At 37.8% G+C, this 10021-nt stretch overlaps 1 pseudogene; it reads right to left on the minus strand.

Moving 5' to 3' along the window:
* Positions 1–483: 483 nt before the first annotated feature.
* Positions 484–9815, minus strand: LOC111767386 (keratin-associated protein 4-3-like; annotated as a pseudogene).
* Positions 9816–10021: the final 206 nt, after the last annotated feature.

Raw genomic sequence — 10021 nt, forward strand, 5'->3', positions numbered from 1 at the left:
GACTTTGGTTGATATTTGCAAAATCAGTTTTCTTTGTTCACTTGGCAGAAACCCAAGCTTATCACCAAATAAATAACCAGCACAACAAATTAATTAAAGGCCACAAATGTTTCTGATACCAAGACAGTAAGTGTTTTTTGAGACATCGTTATTTTATCATATGGAATCTATTGTGAAGGCCAAGCCATTCACAACAACCATAGGATTAGGAACCTATTTCAACTGAGTAGTGTAGACATTTGGCCGTATAACTGAATGCCAGAGTAAAGGGAAAAGAATTTGGAGATTTTGCGGGGTATTTAGGTAAAATCATTGCTTTTCAAGTAATTGTTTGGTGATATGACCAAACAGCTATCTATTATGAGGATAAATAGACATAATGACAGTTTTAAAAAAGGCCAAGTGCTGTGGACAAAGGGAATATGAATAAGACTGGTAAATTGACATCAGGGTAGCTGACTCAGACCTGGTGGTCAGGAAGATTCAACAAGAGGATCCACAGCAATTTGGGTGCAAGCAGGTGGTTCGGCAACAGGTAGTCTGGTAGCAGACAGGGCAGTAGCAACTGGACGCAGCAGCTGGGACCACAGCAAATGAGTTGGCAGCACGCAGGCTGGCAGCACTGGGGCCTGCAGCAGGTGGTTTGGCAGCAGACTGGACAGCAGCTGTTGGACATGCAGCAGCTGGGGCACAAAAATTGGATACACAGCAGCTGGGATGAAAGCAGGTAGGATGACAACAGCTGTACACTCAGCAACTGGACCTGCAGCAACTGGTCACAGAGTAGTTAGGACAACAACAACTGGACACACAGCAGATGGACCTACAGCAGGTTGACTGGCAGTACAAGGATTGCCAGCACTGGGGTCTGCAACAACTAGACACACACACACACACACACACACACACACACAGCTGGGCCTGCAGGAGGTGGATGCGCAGCAGCTATGGTGGCAGAAAGTGGTCCTGAAGCAGGTGGTTTGGCAGTAGCTGGTCTCCTGATAGAGGTCTTGGCCCCAGCCTTGGTCAGACCAGACAAAGCTTCAGCAGAAGTTGACCATGATGTCAGAGGGTGGAGGTTTTAGGTGAGTTTCCAGGAGAGTTAGTTTCCTGAGTTTGGAAGTCACCTTCCCCCAGGGTCCCTTTTTTACTCTGCTAAGAGGTCATCTTCCTTGTTATTGTTAATCATAATAGAAAAGCGATTATTAAATTAGGTGCTTGGAAGCATTTTTCTTTGCAAATGTTAGATAGAATGCATTTTTTCTTTCTATGATGTATATTCAATCTAATCTTTCATTTCAGATTAACTTGCATTTCTTCCTGGTATGTATTATTTAATTTTCAAGTCTTGCATCTCTGTCCTCCAATTGGCTGTCATCTTACAATTTGTTACTAGGTGTTCTTATGTTCCTCTTTTATCCATATGAGTCTCAGGAGTTCAAAGCACAAATCAGACGATGTGTTAGTTGGGGAAAATCAATGCCAGTGAAATTATTCCAATTTCAGAACAAGAGTGCGCAGAAAGAGGAGGAAAGCTGGTCACTTGTGTGTCTCTCTTGAAAAATGAGAAAGGGTGTGGTTCTGTGTATGAGCTGATGATTAGTTGTTGGGGAAAGAAATCCCAAGCAATACATTGAGCATATTTCCTCATGCTCTTAACTTATTCTTATTGCCAATATTACTCTTTTTATTAAGAATCAAAATTAAATATGAAATTATATATCTTCTCTTTGAAACAAACAAACCAATGGACACAGAATCCCCAGCAGGCCGTCTAGAAATCCATATTTGTGGAACACTCCCTAGGACATTCTGGAAAGTGGCAGGGAGAGTCTATGGCCATGCTTTTTTCTTCCAACATTTTTTTTTATTGACTTTGTAATAATATTACATTAAAATATATATATATGTGAGGTCCCATTCAACCCCACCCCCCCCACCCCCCCTCTCCCCCCCCAACAACACTCGTTCCCATCATCATGACACATCCATTGGATTTGGTAAGTACATCTTTGGGCACCTCTGCACCTCATAGACAATGGTCCACATCATGGCCCATACTCTCCTCCATTCCATCCAGTGGGCCCTGTGAGGATTTACAATGTCCGGTGATTACCTCTGAGGCACCATCCAGGGCAGCTCCATGTCCCAAAGATGCCTCCACCTCTCATCTCTTTCTGCCTTTCCCCATACCCATCGTCCACCATGTCCACTTTTCCCAATCCAATGCCACCTCTTCTATGTGGACATTGGATTGGTTGTGTCCATTGCACCTCTATGTCAAGAGGAGGCTCAGATTCCACATGGATGCTGGATGCAATCCTCCCATTTTCAGTTGTAATCACTCTAGGCTCCATGGTGTGGTGATTGTCCTTCTTCAACTCCATCTTAGCTGAGTGTGGTAAGTCCAATAAATCAGATTGTAGGTGCTGGAGTCTGTTGAGGCTCAGGACCTGGCTATCACATTGTCAGTCCTCTTCCAACATTTTGTTGGCATAATTCAATCAATAAGAATGTGATATAGAGCCAAATATACCTAAGACTTTTTTTCTCAAGAAAAGGGAACAGGAGTAGAGCTCTCTAAAGTGTGGCATAAAAAGCCTTTTTTTTTTTTTCTTAACAAAAAGGTGGGAAAGAGCAAAGACTTCGTGGCCTGGGAAGATACCTTGATTTCTGATGGAGTTTGTGTGGATCAAAGACCCCTGACCGTGCAGCGAGATGACGGGGTGTTTGAGCCATATGGAGACCCAGCATAGAGAGGGAAGTATCTTTCTGCTTGTTATCTGCAATTCTTGGAGAATTCAGTGATTTAGAGTGCCCTTGAAAGGAAGTGGACTAATGGATATAGGGCTTCTCTTCCATCCAGTTAAAGAAGGATTAAGCCTCCCTGATCACACTCAGCTGAACCTATCCGTTCTTGTGAAAAAATTCTCCTTTCTTTCTCTTTCTCTGCCTTTCACCAATTCCAGAAAGATGCCCGCATCCTGTCTGGGTGAATGCTGAGGGAATCCACATCCGTTGACCTGAAAGGCAATAATGGAAATTAGACCCACTGATGTGAGAGATACCAAGTTGAACATTAAAAAGCTGAAAGCAAAAAGAACCAAGAAGGTTCAATGGAAAAAAACTAAAAGTAAGCTTCAAAGAAATGTCCATGAGAATTCTTCAGGAAATGCAAGAAGTGAATGCAAAGAAATATTTGAAGAGAAAAAGAAAAAGATTTTAGAAATGCAAAACATTTATAAATTTAAGAACTCAAAAATCAAGGAATTGAAATATAACTTACCTTGATCTAAACTAAATCAGAAATCTAGAGAAATAACCAATGAAACTAAATTACAACACAACAAAAACTAAAGAAATGGAAAACACAGACAAAAAGATAAGCTTATTAAGCAGATGTGGAGAGCTAGTGTGCAAATAACCATTTCTAGGGGAAGAGCTTTAAACAAATGGTAAAGTTCCAATAATTATAGAAATAATGAAAGAAAATTTTCTTGAGCTAAAGACAGACTTAAGAGGTTTTTTTGAAGCAACAGGCAGAATCAGTGTAAAAAATTACACTTTAACCAAGGTCGAGATAAATTTTCTGCATTTCAGGGGTAAATCCTATGAGCTTTCCAGGAATGAGAAATGTTTCTGAGAAAAATGAGTGGAGTAGCAGACTTTGTTTTGTCTTCTCTTGTACAACACTAAGTCCTAAAATACAGAATTTTGTAGAAAGGAGAATGATTGCCAGGAGAGAACTGGTCAGGGGAGGAAAGAGTATTAGTTTACATAGATTACTATAACAAGTAATCTTCAAAATCCATAATGACTGAAAACCAATTAAAGTGGATTTTTACTCATGAAATAACATCACTGTGTAGGTGACGTTCTCAGCAGGGCATCCCCCTTCACATAGCATTTAGGAACTCAGATTACAAAATCCCCGTCATTTTTCAAAGCTTGTTTCCCAAGGTCACCCTGACAGACAGCCGAATGGGGAAAGAGGATGGAGGAGTGTTACGCTGGGAAAAATGGTTGGCAAGGTCTGAAAAGGAAACATCACATTCATTAACTAGAACTTAGTTAAATAGATGCACCTTGCAGCAAGAGGTTCTAGGAAAAGTCATCCCTAAGTAGGAGGAGTAATTCTACACAACAGAAGGAGAAGCAGTAATTTTTGGTATACGACTATCCATTTGTGCCACAAGCAGAGAAATGATTTCATATAGAAATGCTGAAGAAATGTATTTCCAGGCATGCAAAGTCCCATTAAGGGCACTATGTATGTACCATTTCTGTAAAATTACTCGAAGTCCTCCAGCCATATGAAAACTAAAGCTTAAACATATTTCATGAAGGGACAAGAAACAGTGTAGCCATATCTATGCAATTCTCATTCTAAAATAAAATCTTAAAAATGATTATGTTGGATTAAGAGCTGGGTTTAGGAGCCGTGGCTTTAGGGAAACTATTCTGCAGGGCATACCTTTGAACAGCAGGTTCCATTATCTGCCTTCAAACTTATTCCTTGGTCCCTGCAATCCAGTCTGAACATGCTCCCCTTTCTTATGTGTAAATGATATTTTAGGCATGTCAATATCTTAATTCAGGACTATTTCTCTCTTGGAAGCTATTTCTCCATTCAGTAGATTATCATACTTTTATGTTCTTCGGCTCTCTCTAAATTTGCTCCTTGTTAGCACCTGTAAGAAATATTATTTCATGATGACTCTCTGTCCTGCTTATGCAGTAGTCTGAAGGAGTGGTTTCCAAACATCAGTCTATGAGCCAGTTCCAGCTTGTGACAAAATTTTCATAATTGTGGAGTAAAATGAGAGATAAAAAAGAATAAGATAGTATGTTTTTATACAAGTAAATGTAATCAATTTAAGAGCATAACTGTATTCTAATATATTCATGTCTTCTTTATTGTTTAACATATTTTCTTTTTTGCCTTCTTTTATGTTTAATTGATTGTTGTAGTATACCATTTTGATTCCCTTTTGATTTCTTTTTCTATATATATTTAAGATATTTTCTTAGTGTTTATCCTGGGGATTACAATTAACTTCTTAGACTATTAACAATGTAGTTTGAATTAATACCAACTAAGCTTCAATAGTATACAAAACTCCATTTCTATACAGTTCCAACTCTCCCTCTTTAAATAGTTATTGTCAAGGATTTATACACTAAATGCCCATTCACACGTATTTATAACTATTTCTTTATGTATTTGTACTTAAAATAATATAAGAAAAATAGAGTAGTTAAAAACAAAAATATAATAAGTTTGGCTTTTGTGTTTGCCTGTGTAGTTAGTTTTACCAGTATCTTTATTAATTCATATAGTTTAAGGTTACTGTCTGGTGGCCTTTCATTTCAGCCTGAGGGACTCCCTTTGGCATGTCATAGAGGACAGGTCCACTAGCAACACTCTCTCAGCTTTTGTTTAGGTGGGAATGTCTTCATTTCTCTTTTATTTTTGAAGGATAGTTTTGCCATATATAGAAATCTTAGTTGACAGGGTTTTTTTTCTTTCAGCACTTTAAAAATGTCATCCCACTGCCTTCTGTCCTCCTTGGTTTCTTACAAGAAATAGTCTGCTAATCTTATTGAGGACAACTTGTACACAACAAGTCACTTCTCTCTAGCTGCTTTCAAGATTCTTTCTTTCTCTTTGTCTTTGGCAGTTTGGTTAGAATGCATGAATTGTTTTGTATTTATCTATTGGAGTTCATTGAGCTTCTTGGATGTGTAAATTCACATCTTTCCTCAAATTTGAGAAGTGTTTGGTCATTATTTCTTAAAATATGATTTTTACTCCTTTCTCTCTCTTTTTTATAGGCTTCCATAGTGTGTTTGTTGGTCTGTTTGATGGTATCACACAGGTCTCTTAGGCTCTGTTCATTTTTATTCATTCTTTTTTCTTTCTGCTTGTTAGACAGGATAATTTCAATTGACCTGTCTTCAGGTTCACCAATTCTTTCTTCTGCCTCCTCAAATCTGCAGTTGAAACCCTCCAATGAATTTCTTCATTTCATTTATTGTAATTTTCAGCTCCAAAATTTCTGTTATGTTATTTTTTATCATTTATATCTCTTTGTTGATATTTTCTATTTGTTGAGACATCATTACACTATTTTCTTTTAGTTCCTAGTCCATGGTTTCCTTTAAGTCTTTGAGCATATTTAAGACAATTTATTTACATTCTTTATCCAGTAAGTTCAGTAGCTGTGCTTCTTCACAGAAAGTTTGTTAAGTTATTTTTTTCCAGTGAATGGGCCGTACTTTCTTGTTTCTTTGCATGCCTCACAATTTTTTATTGAAAACTGGACTCTGACAATCAGATTCTTCCTCCTCCTCAGGGTTTATTGTTGTTTGCTGTGGATTATAGTTCTTTCGGTTATTTTCTAAACTATTTTAAAATTATTTTTGTCATGATAAAATCTGTACAACACAAAATTTCCTATTTTGAACACTTTCATGCATGCAATTCAGTGATATTAAATTATATTCACAATATATGCTGCCATTACCATCTATTACCAAAACTTTTTCATCACCCCAAACTGAAACTCTATGCCTATTAGGCAATAATTCTCCAAACACTGGAAACAACCCAGATATCTTCAGTGGGTGACTGGTTCAAGAAACTGGTACATCCATACCATAGAATAATTGTCAACCATAAAAGGAAACAAACCATTGACACGTGCTATAATATGGATGAATCAACAGAAAATTATGTTGAGAGAAAAAGTCAGTTCCAAAATGCTACATACTGTATGTTTCCATTTAGATAGCATTCTTGAATTGCCAAAATTGTAGAAATAGAGAACATAATAGTGGTTGCCAGAGGTTAAGAAGGAGGTAGATGTGGGAGGGAAGTGGGTGTGGCTTATCAGGGTAACATAAGGGGTCTTGTGGTTATGCAAATGTTCTCTGTCTTGTATGTAGCATTTGGTATAAGGAGCAATAAGTTAAAATGAAAAGTAAACAATAAATAAGGATAGTTTTCTATGCTGAAATACTGTTAGAGATAAAGGAACAAAATCACAATTGTGCTGAGATTGCTTTAACAGACTTCTCAATCCTTGCCACTTGAGAGAGATGTGTGTTTGTCGTGTGTCTGTGTGTGTGTTAATTGGAGTGTAATGCTAAAAAGAGAACCTTAATGAGACAGCAGTTACTGTCTTCAGAGAAATGACTAATAATAGAATATTGAGTTGAAGGATGTGATTTTCTTTATGATACTATTGTCATATTGCTCTATTGGTATCCAAAAGTGTTTTTGTTTTCCTTTTTCAACTAAATTTTGCTTAGAACTGAAATTCTCAACTCTTAGGCCTATTGATGTTATTGGCTATGAAAAGAGAATTCTCTCAAAAACATGGGGAATCATGATTAATTTTTACTTCCAAAGGGAAAAGTAATTGCTAAATAACAGAGAAGCAACAGATAGCTGCCTTAGTATGCCAGGCTGCACTGGGTGAGAGCACAAATCTTAACATCACTTGTCATTGTGAGAGGTTGATGTAAGCACTGCTTCTTGAAAAAAGTGGAGCCAGAATGAAAACAAGTCATAACACTTAGCTTTGTTTGACAAATTAGACTTGGCAAGTTTTGACAGTTATTAGAATTTAAGTATAAACCTATTACTAATGGCAATCAGGCCCATGAAAATTGAAAATCTGCCAGTATGTTGTGCTTTAACTTCCTAGCACTCTACCAATAAGGAGTTGGTACATCAATCATTCTCAGTTTTCCACTGCATCTGTGTTTCAACTTGAAATACCTGGCATCACTGCTTATTGTATTCCAGTCATATGTTATGATTTTTCATAATTATGCTTATTGCTTAAAAGGATATGATGTTCCCATTTTAGAATGTCTACACAGTTCCGTCCATGCCCCATGGGATCTAAACCCCTCTCAATTGGAAGCAGAGTGGGCATCACTTTCCCAAAATTCTCAAGATTGAGAAATGAACAAACATAAGAGGGAAATGCAACTATGGACTAAAGTAGACTTATTATTATTCTAATAATGGAAAAACTTGTAACATTGCTATAAAGACAGTGATCACCAGAGGTTCTGAGGGGAGGGAGAATGAAGAATAGTTGTAACATAGGGCATTTTGGGACATTGGAATTGTTCTGTATTATATTGCAGTGATGGATACAGGCCATTATACATTTGTCAAAACATAAAATTGTGTAGTGCAAAGTGTAAATCATAATGTAAACTATAGACCATGGTTAGTAGCAATGTTTCAATATATGTTTATCAATTGTAACAAATGTACCACACCAATGAAAGATGTTAATGGGGCAAAGTGTGGGAGGGGGAATGGTGGGGTATATGAGAATCCCCTATATTTTCTATGTAACATTTGTATAGTTTGAGCTTCTTTAAAAATAAAGACAAAAATAAAATAAAAAATAAATGGAATAGTAAATGAAAAAAAATGTGTACAGTGAGTTTTTAGTCCCTCTATTATGATAAATGCTTTATTCTGTTGACTCAATTATTTTGCTCCTATTCAAGTATCTTCTTTTCATGAGAAGTGCATTAGATAGAACAAATGAAGCTACTGTGACTGCAGGAGACATTTGGTTTGCTTATTTGTTTACAACCAAGTCTTCCTGAATTACAAGAGGTCTGCGGTATTAAAGAACATTCCCCAAGTGCAGGCTTAGTAAACAGCTTTCAAGCCCAAACTCATCCTTGCCTACCATTCATCTCCTCCCTGGACCTCCCTGGACCCAAAGGGGTGTTTACTCCCACATGTGGCGCTACTTCTGACTGATAGTGTCCTCTTTTGCTTGTGATATTTTTAGTATAGCACCAATAACATGAAGGGGGTGGGGTGAGGTCAGTAGTTCTGCCACATTTGGTTCAAGGGATTTCTTGGCTCATCTCATGTTTATCATCATAAGAATCTAAAAACGTCTGTACTTCTGCCTTCTCCTTTTTATAATATGAGTTTGTGACCTGTACATGTTCCCTGGATTTACTACTTAATTTATGGTATTTCTTTGAATTTGTCCTTGTATATCACTCTTATGCGATATAGAAAATTTCTCTTTCTGATCCATATTACCCAGCATACTATCTACCTTTAATCTTCCTCCTGTTTGATTGTAAGCTCTCTTTAGGAAGGACCTGTGCTTGTCTTGTTATGATTCCCAGAGCCCAACAGTCCAATGAACATGCTAAATGATTAATAATTTTATTGATTGAATAAGCCATGTAAAAAAGGTATCTTATTTTTAAAAAAATATAAAGAAAGTCCCTTCTGTAATATGGGCATTAGGTGGCATTTGTAAAGTCAATTTTCTTTTCTGGTCATAGAATCCCAAACTCCTCTCCATCTTAAAGAGTAATGCTTGAAAAGAAATCAACTCTCAAAAATAGTTGAAGAAGGACACAAGAGTTTCTGACACCAAAATGAAAGTTTTTGAGAAATAATTAAGATGTAATTGTGAAGGTCGAGGCAAGAATAATAATCATACACACAAGGGCTTGTGCACAATATATCTGAGGACTGATGTTGATTGTCTCATGGTTGATGCCAGTAATGAGGCTCAACAAGAAGATCCACAGAAACTGGGGCGGCAGCAAGTGGTGCGGCAGCAGACTGGGTGGCAGGTGGTCTGGCAGCAGATTGGGCGGTGGCAGCAGGACACACCACAGCTGGGGCGGCAGGTGGTCTGGCAGCAGACTGGGCGGTGGCAGCTGGACACATTGCAGCTGGGGCGGCAGCAAGTGGTCTGATAGAGGCCTTGGCCAGAGCAGATGGAGCCACAACAGGGGCTGACCATGGTGTCAGAGGGTGGAGGTTACCAGTAGAAAGAGAATCCCAAATGTGGAGTCTCCTCTTTCCGTGTCCCCTTTTATATCCTGCTAAGGGGCTGATGTCACTATATTAAGAGCTATTCCATTGTTATTGTTTATCCTAATAGATAGGTAATTATCAAATTAGTTAATTGCAGGGAATCTGTGTAAAAGTTAAATGGAATGCATTTTT

The sequence above is a fragment of the Dasypus novemcinctus genome, chromosome 21, assembly GCF_030445035.2.
Source record: "Dasypus novemcinctus isolate mDasNov1 chromosome 21, mDasNov1.1.hap2, whole genome shotgun sequence".
Classification (NCBI taxonomy): Eukaryota; Metazoa; Chordata; class Mammalia; order Cingulata; family Dasypodidae; genus Dasypus; species Dasypus novemcinctus.